The following is a 7837-nucleotide window of genomic DNA, read 5'->3' on the forward strand; positions in this document are numbered from 1 at the left end:
AAAGTTGCATGCGTCTTTAATGCATAGCCTATGGCAACGCCCAAATTATATTTTATTCCCTTTCACACTTCACAGATTAATCAAATGACAAGACAAGTTAACCGCAAAGGTAGTCAAATGCTCTGCTGTAAATGCTGTGGCAGTGTTGATTTGCCAAATTGCACTAAGTCCAAGTTTTGGTTTCATTTTCTTAGTCGGTTTCAATGGTGACATGTTAGTCACGTGAAGTACTTCTATATACTAACTAGTTCTGTAACGCCCGTGCTAAGTTCGGATCCAAACTCAATAAATAAAAATAAATATTTTAATTAAAGAAATATAATTTATGTTAGTAATATTCAAATCTCATATAAGTATATTTGCAATATATAAAAGCAAAACTTTTATTTCACTCCTTTAATATTTTAACTTTTATTTTGATGAAATTATTTTATGAATTAAATGCGGAATGAATTTGACGGTCATGATTGGATGATCCTAATTTTTTTAAAGTTATTTGTTTTGTTCATTAATAATCTATACATAGTTAATGAACTTTTAAGACGAATACAAAATTGTCTAAAAAATTTCTTTCAAAGCCATCCCTTAATTAGGGTCACGGTTCGAACTTAGGTATGAAAAAATCTTTGGAGGAGCGCTTTCTCGAATATGCGCTACACAATGCGAATTATCGGATTAATTTTAATGCGGATACGACCGGATATATAAAATCAAAAACAGATTAAAAAATGAGGTAGAAGGTTCGATAGTTTTCAAAAAGTAGACCTTAAGAACAAAAAGTAAATTTGATTTTTAAAAATAAGATTAGGATCTAGAAATAATTAATTGAAAATTTTGACATTTTATTGAAAGTCACGTGAGGATATATATGAAATCTTAGTTGTCCCTTATATATAATAGTAATATTTATTTTGAACTAAGTATAAAAGTTAAAAACATTGCTCTATAATATAAAACCGAGGGAGTAAAGAGAAAGAAAAAAAAAACCACAAAAAATTATTACAATATCAATATACAAATTAAAGAGGGAATGAACTTAAGAAAAATAATTGGTGTTAAGAATTGGGAATAACCAACCAAAATGTAACAATTGGAACACACTTGGTGCAACATGAATGGTCAATCAAAAATGTGAGGACTACAAAACTTGCATATTCTCCCTTATATGTAAGTATAATATAGTACCCATGTCTTCATTTATTCTTCTCAATTTGTTGCTGATATGCTCCTGATGCTTTATTTTAGATATTGATGATTGATGGAACACCGAACTTAAGAAAGAAAAATAATGTGCATTTATTAAAAGTATAGTAAAATACATCGATCTATAGGTGTGAAAGTATGATAAATGAATTGTGACGCACATAGCTTCGGTTATGCCCCTCCTCTTGCCTCTAGGGGTGGGCGTTCGGTTTTAAGTTCGGTTTTCCAACGGTTTGGTTTTTTTTTCGGTTTCGGTTTTTTGAAAGTGGACACGCGAAACAGCCGACAAGATCGAATTACAGCCTTAGGCCGGTTTCGGTTTTTTAATTCGATTTTTTTTTTTGGCATGGGCACGAAATGGGATATTTTCTATAGATGTTGCTTTTCAACTTCAATAATAACATCTATAGATGTTACTTTTATTATTATTATTTTTTTGGATTGTCGTACTTTGCCTTTCTTTGGGTGAGACTACATCGGAAACATCCTCTCTATCTTCACAGTAGGAGTCAAGGTGCGCATACATATTTTAGTATCCCCAAACCCCAAAACTTTGTGGGGATTACATTAAAAGGTATGTTGTTGTAGTGCTTAAATAATATAGTAAAAATTGGCTACCGGGTAAAATTAGCACTCCTTTAGGTGATCATTGATCCAATCTCCCATACATAATTCAAGCCTTGTATTGTAAAAAATTTCCAATGGACTTTAGTTATTGCTAAACAATAAAAGATTATCGCTAATTTTATTTAGGATCCATACAACCAAACTCAACTAACTAAGAAATGAGGCATTATTATTTTCGTTTGACATATTAAATAGAGGAAAATATCACCTTACACATTTACCAGGAAGTCTAACAGTTTGTTCAGAGAATTTTCACTTAGAATTCGAAATCTGTGATGGCAGAAGAATGACATAATCGAAATAAATTGTCAATTACGTTCAAGGAAAGAGAGACTACAAATAACATGATTTGGAAAATTATCGTGCTTATTTTTTGAGGAAATGGTTGTAAGATTATCGCTCAGTTCCGGATCCGTGGCATTCTTTTTCCAACTCATCCATAATAGTATTTGATGTGTTAGCTAATCAAAGCAAATTGCTATAGTTTATTCTTTAGCAAATTAGTGAAGAAAATTTAGCAACCAAGACAAGCCACTGACCAGAAAATGCTTTATAAGGTAAAAGGGATGTGGCAATGATAGTTACCTTTGTTCGGTAAAGCCGAGGGAAAATCCCAAAGAGGCCGGTGAGCCTGGAAACAACGGGGGACCGGACCGAACACCGAATTTGTTATATAAAAAAACTGGTGGTGGAAACCGTACCGAAAAACCGAATTAATTCGGTTCGGTTTTTCGGTTTTCGGTGTTTATGCCCACCCCTACTTGCCTCTACTCTTAACAGACTAAGAGAGCCACTTCATTCTGAATTAATAAAACTCAAAATCAGTAAAATTCTCCAAGTAGAATTCGAACCTACAATCAATAGTTGAGAGTAAAATGCTCTATCATTTTGAGATATATATATATATATATATATATATATCCGATCTCATAGAATTAATTCATTCACATTCTCAGCTCATAACCAATGCAGTGCTGAATTTGAACCTAGCTATAACCTAAATAATTTTTTAACCTCCTTCCCACTTTACGAGACCCTTATAATAAGGGACACTATAAATGCTTGGAAATAAAGTAATGCTAGTAAATTGAATTGCACTGATAAAAATAGAAGCATACCGTAATATGTTTTTATGTTTTCTTAGATGATGTCAATTTTATGTAGTAGTATCACGTATTTATAGCTACATATTATCAACCTTCAACCTAACCCTATGATGACATTTGGTTTACCAATTCATCATGCGTTCTTTAGTTGGCTAATACAAACATGAGTTAACTTTTATATATCAAGTAAAATTTATTTTTCTAAAAGAAAGATCAAGTAGTAAGAGTTATGACTTTAAAACTAACAAAATCTAATTTCATATCTTACCGATCTTTTTTTCCTTTTGATGATTTTTGGACTACAGTACTATTAAATTCGTACAATAATTTAGAATATTTAAATTGTATATAAAATTTAATAAAAGAAGGAATTTCAGTATATACTTACGATCTTAAACAAATCATGATATTTCTATTGCTATAAGAGCATGTCACTAAGAAAAAGTAAGAATTTAAAGTTAAATAGCTTCTAAATATATAATTGTGTCATTCTTTCTAAAACAAACTGAAAAGAGAATATCATCTAAAACAAAATACTCCCTCCGTTCACTTTTACTTGTCCATTATTCCTAAAATATATTTTCATTTTTACTTATCATTTTTTACATATCAAGATAAGACAAATTATTTTTTCCTGTTTTACCCTTAACACTAATTACTCATTCCAAATCATTTTTCAAAACCAATACCATTATATACCAATTAATATGGGCATAGAAAAAGAAATCATTTGATAAAATACACACTTTATTTATTATTTCTTAATTAAACAGCGTGAAAAGTTAAAAGTGGACAAGTAAAAGTGAACGGAGGGAGTAATATTTAAATATCATTTCACTTTTTATATGTCACTTTCACTCGATGCAAACAAAACATAACAAATTTGAAGAACCCATTGGGAATTGATTAAGAATGGACGTCACTATTATTGATTATGTTCCTTTCGCAACAATTGTATTTTGTCTTATTTCCGCTTTACGATGAAAAGCTTAAAGTCAGGTGTCGTAGGTAAGCTTTACTTAGCTCGAAGCATTGATTTTCGAAATTCACTAATAAACGTGAAGATATATTATTCAATATTCCATCACGCACTATATTTATTTCAGTCCGGTGGTGACAATTTCACGTTAGACAAGTTGCCTGTCTTTGGATAGAAAAAGAAATCATTTGGCAAAGGCATGTGAAATAGTTGAAAGTTGCATGCATGCGTCTTTAATGCATAACCTATGTCAACGCCCAAATTATATTTTATTCCCTTTCACACTTCACAAATTAATCAAATGACAAGACAAGTTAACCGCCAAGGTACTTTGGTCCAATGTTCTGCTGTAAATCATGCGTTAATGTTGATGTGCCAAATAGCACTAAGTCCAAGTTTTGGTTCTTCTTTTGCTATACACGTTTTCTTGGTCGGTTTCAATGGTGACATGTTAATTAGTCACGTTTTCTTGATTTATTCTTCTCAATTTATTGCGGATGTGCTCCTTATGCTTTATTTTAGATATTGATGATTGATGGAACACCGAATTTCAGAAAGAAAAATAATGTGCATATATTAAAAGTATAGTAAAAATACATCGATCGATAGGTGTGAAACTATGATAAATGAATGGTGACGCACATAGCTTCGGTTATGCCCCTTCTCTTGCCTCTACTCTTAACAGACAAAGCGAGCCACTTCATTCTGAATTAATAAAACTCAAAATCAGTAAAATTCTCCAAGTAGAATTCGAACCTACAATCAATAGTTGAGAGTCGACTGCTCTACCACTGAGATACTGAGAAATAACAGGAAATCCGATCTCATAGAATTAATTCATTCACATTCTCAACTCATAACCAATATGAGCTTGATAATTCCTTCATAACTTCCAAAACTTCTTTCATATTGGCTCATTTACATGACTCATTTTAGAGGAAACCTCTAAGTGGCTCCATCTCATTATATTTCTTCCATATCCCAATTTCAGCTTAAAATTATATGGAAGGAAGTAGGTTTGTAGAATGACCTACCATTTCTTGAAATCTATCCAAACTCAACAAAAGATAAGGCATAATGGAAAAAAATCTATATTATTTTTACTCATGTTAGTACATTTACTTTATATCCTATAATTACTAAGAGTTTGTTGTTCTAGTAGAGATTTTCTGTAGTAGAAAATATAGAGCACATATGGTGCCTTTTTATATGTATTATTTTTGTATAATGTTAGCCTAAATTTTAAATGGGAAATATGGTCAGTGAAGATTTATATAGCCGTTCATGACTTTTTGGTACTGCGGCGTAGGATTTGTAATACTAGTAGTAGTTATTGATCAAAATTAAACTCAGTAGTTGTGGTCTTAAACATGTCATGACATATTTATAACAGTAAGATCATTTCATGGAAAATAAAATGAGAAGTAAAATTTTATTTTTAAATAAAAAAAAGATGTCATAAGTTTAAATAAATGTAAAATAAAATAAAGGGTGTGGTTCATTATTTAGTGGATTCTGTACAGAAGAGAAAACAAAGCATGTGAGGGAACATATTGTTTGTTCCAAACACAAATGGTCCTTTGAGATTACAAAATGCAAACCCATGTTCTACTCTGTTTTAATTACAAATGTATCATATACATTAGTAAATGTTTGTTCTGTTGAAATGTAGCAGAAAAAGGGGTCATTTGCACGATAGTCCTCCAAAGGCACTGGTCTTTAATTTTTAGCCCTCATATGGGTGGTCTTTAATTTTGTCCTTCTTGGTTCTTGGTTCACGTTTAACCCACGTTTAATCAAAAATTGAAAAAAAAATCGCAAGGTACCAATTGGATCTGTTCAGTAGCTAGTCTAGATTATATATCGTAAAATTTATTTTTCAAGCAAAATCTACCTCGAAGAGTTAGTTTCTAAGTAAATTTTGCCTTTAGGCATTTTTTTTTTTTTTTACTTAGTTAAAATTTACAAACTTTAGAATATTTAATTGTATATAATTTTGCCCGAATAGGCCTAATTTTGGATAAAATTTGCCTTAAGGCCTAACTTTTGCTCGAATAGGCCTAACTTTGCTACAAACCTCTACTTTGTGATTTTTTTTTTTTTTACTGAGCTGGAGTTCTAACTCTGAACCTCAAAATATTAGGCGAGGGACAAAAATTAAATATCAGACCAATGCCTTTGAAGGAAATACGTACAAAAGAATGGCAGAAAAAGGCCCATTTAAATTAAAAAGATAGAGGCCCATGGACATTACAAAGATAGAGGCCCGTTTCCTTGAGAAGTCCAAGTTGGCACTCTCGCTTCGAGCTGGTTGATTTATGCAAAAGGAAAGTCGGTATGTATATATACTGATGTATTTTATAGTTTTATATTTACAAAATATAACATTACAATGTTGACTATCTAACATGTTTTTTTTTTAAAAAAAATTAAATATTTTTTTCGCTCAAAAATTTATGTATGAAATGTGTATATCTCACTCAAGGCTTAAAAAATTTGCTCAAAATTTAGTGTATGAAAACGGTATGAAATGTGTATATCTCGTTCAAGGCTTAAAAAATTCGCTCAAAATTGTGTGTATGAAAACAATATGAAATCTGTATCTCACTCAAGTCTTAAAATTTCACTCACATTTTCGTGTATAAAGTTCATGTTAAATTTCTGTAAAATTAATACAACTACAACAACATTGTATACAACTTTGACACCACATTCAAGACTTAAAATAATCGCTCAAATTTTTTTAGTATGAAATGTGTATATCTTGCTCAAGGCTTAAAAAGTTAGCTCAAATTTTATGTATGAAGAACGTATAAAATGTGTATATCTCGATCAAGACTTAAACATTATGTTCAAAATCTTATGTATGAGAATGGTATGAAATGTGTATATCTCGCTCAAGATTTAAAATTTTATTCACATTTTTCGTATATAAAATTCATATTAGGTTTCTAGAAAATTAATGCAACTACAGCAACATTGTAACAACTTTCATATAATATTCAAGGTTTAAAGTTTTCGCTCACAATTTTGTGTATGAAAATTATATTAAAAATTTCGCTCACACATACACATTTCATACACAAAAAATTGAGGTAATTTTTTAAGCCTTTGAAGCCTTTGAGCAAAAAAAAAATTAATAACAATTATTTTTAAAAAAATGTTTTTTTTTAAATAAAAATTATTTATAAAAAAATTAATATATTTTCTGGAAAAAAAATAAAAAAACGAAAAATATATGAAAATCCGTCATGTTTCGTAATATATCGTTATATTTTGTAAATAAGGAAAACTATCTATATATTTTGTAATAAAGAGTCTTAAGTAGGTACCCAGGTTGTAATTTTTCCTTCTGGGAATGTAACTTTTTAGGCCCTCATTTAAATTTTATCCATATTTTTAAGAATTATGTATGGGACAATTTGCATGATTTCCCTTATTCAGGGGTGGTTTTTAATTTTTCTTCTTCGCCTAAAATACCTCGAGGTTCTAGGTTCTCACCCCCACTCAGTGAAAAGAAAACAAATCTCAAAGCAGTGGCTTTAAGGAGGTCCGTAGCAAAATTAGGCCTAACTTTTGTAGAATTACAAGATAGAAAAAAAAATGGCATCTTACCTTGCAAAATTTCGTATAATGCAAAATTTTTTGCAAAGGCCATTCCTTGCGGTCTTTTTTTTTTTTTGCGACGGGGGTTTGAATTCAAACCTCGGGCTATTTTTGGCCACTTTTTTAAGCGAAAGGCAAAGATTAAAAACCAATTTTTTGAGGGGAAAAAAATTAAAGACCAGCACCTTTGAAGGACAATCCATGCAAAAAAAATGTTATGCAAATATAATCCTTGAAAAATTACTCCCACAAGTCTAATATTTGCTTCTATATTGCTCAACCTCACGGACCAAACATTAGATTATCGTCTAATGTT

The sequence above is a fragment of the Lycium ferocissimum genome, chromosome 6 (genome assembly GCF_029784015.1).
Source record: "Lycium ferocissimum isolate CSIRO_LF1 chromosome 6, AGI_CSIRO_Lferr_CH_V1, whole genome shotgun sequence".
Classification (NCBI taxonomy): Eukaryota; Viridiplantae; Streptophyta; class Magnoliopsida; order Solanales; family Solanaceae; genus Lycium; species Lycium ferocissimum.